The 1247-nt window shown below is 35.3% G+C and overlaps 1 long non-coding RNA gene across 2 annotated transcripts in view; it reads right to left on the bottom strand.

The window, feature by feature from the left end:
• Positions 1-395: 395 nt before the first annotated feature.
• Positions 396-1247, bottom strand: part of LOC123512807 — an 11783-nt gene continuing 10931 nt past the window's right edge. The window contains exon 2 of one of the 2 annotated variants that reach the window (XR_006677192.1): positions 396-522. This is a non-coding gene — a long non-coding RNA (uncharacterized LOC123512807). The remainder of the gene's footprint in view (positions 523-1247) is intronic. The other variant, XR_006677193.1, reaches the window with a different exon arrangement.

Here is a 1247-nt window from a genome sequence, read left to right as displayed (position 1 = left end):
ACTTCTTTATAATGATAACTTGTCCACTTTTAAAAAATCTTTGAAGACATACTTATACAACTGCCAAAATACATGATATTCTAAATTTAACATTTAAATGTAAAACAAACATTTCAATCTAAGATTTTCCCTTCCTCTTTGCCTTTACCATGTATAACAAACAGATTTTCATAGATGTATCTTCTAATGTGATATTGTAGTATGCGGTGTTAATTTCCTTTCGTGATCGTTTTTGAATTTGCAGTATGTTTATTGTGATTTGCTTAGCTTTGTTCTTGTCATTATTAGATATGGTTGTTATTATTACTATTCTAGTTACCTAAATGATTCTTTAGGCAATTTACCTAAAAATATTGCCAATTGATGTTGGTGTAAACAACAATCATAGTTATCTACATAAATGTGACTGTCGGGAAGCTTCGGCTTGACGGTCTCTGCCATTTTTCTTTTCGTTTGTAAACATGTCTTTCTCAAATGTATTTATGCTAATGGGCAATAAATCTTTACTTACTTACTTACTTACTTACTTACAGAAAAAAAAATTATTGCCTTAGTAGCAGCAACAACTTAGGTCATAAAGGTTAACAGGAGAACAATACATCTCCCACTGGTCAACTTGGTTTAGCAGACTCGAATCCGCTCTGCCTAGACCGGACTACCGACCAGGAGCCAACTCAGTAACTCATCCCTCCCTCCTACACACACACACACACACACACACACACACACACACACACACACACAAAAAAAAAAAAAAAAATCAGTATTCTGGTGGCGAAGTAGTTTACATAACTTTTCCAAGTCATTTACTTTAGATCTGCGTCAGAATTGATTGAAAACTAATTTTCACGTATAGTCTTTCACAAGCTTCGCATCGCCTGTGTTTCTGGGACGTTTACCTATCTAACGTAGCAAGGAACTGAGTGTTAAGTGAGAAGAGGTAGTATCAAGCGAGGTGGTTTTCCCAATCGCTTGTTACTATCTCGTCGCTTGTAACTTCGCCGTCTCACCGCCACCATGTTGCTTACCGATATACCGTCGCTTATTACATATTAAGTAATTTTGTTTATTACTGCCGTTCAGTTCTCTGACCTGAAGCGTGCTACCCACCATTGCACTGTTGATATGAAGGAATAGGACAGCAAATATTAGGAATCCGTGAAATGAGGCTGTAAGCAATTTTGATGTAATTATTATCAATTTATGATGTATATTGACTATATGTAAACAAACAAAAATTAAAGAAA

This window comes from Portunus trituberculatus, chromosome 34 (genome assembly GCF_017591435.1).
Source record: "Portunus trituberculatus isolate SZX2019 chromosome 34, ASM1759143v1, whole genome shotgun sequence".
Lineage (NCBI taxonomy): Eukaryota > Metazoa > Arthropoda > Malacostraca > Decapoda > Portunidae > Portunus > Portunus trituberculatus.
Note: the sequence above shows the minus strand (reverse complement) of the source record. Positions and strands in the feature narration are given on the sequence as shown.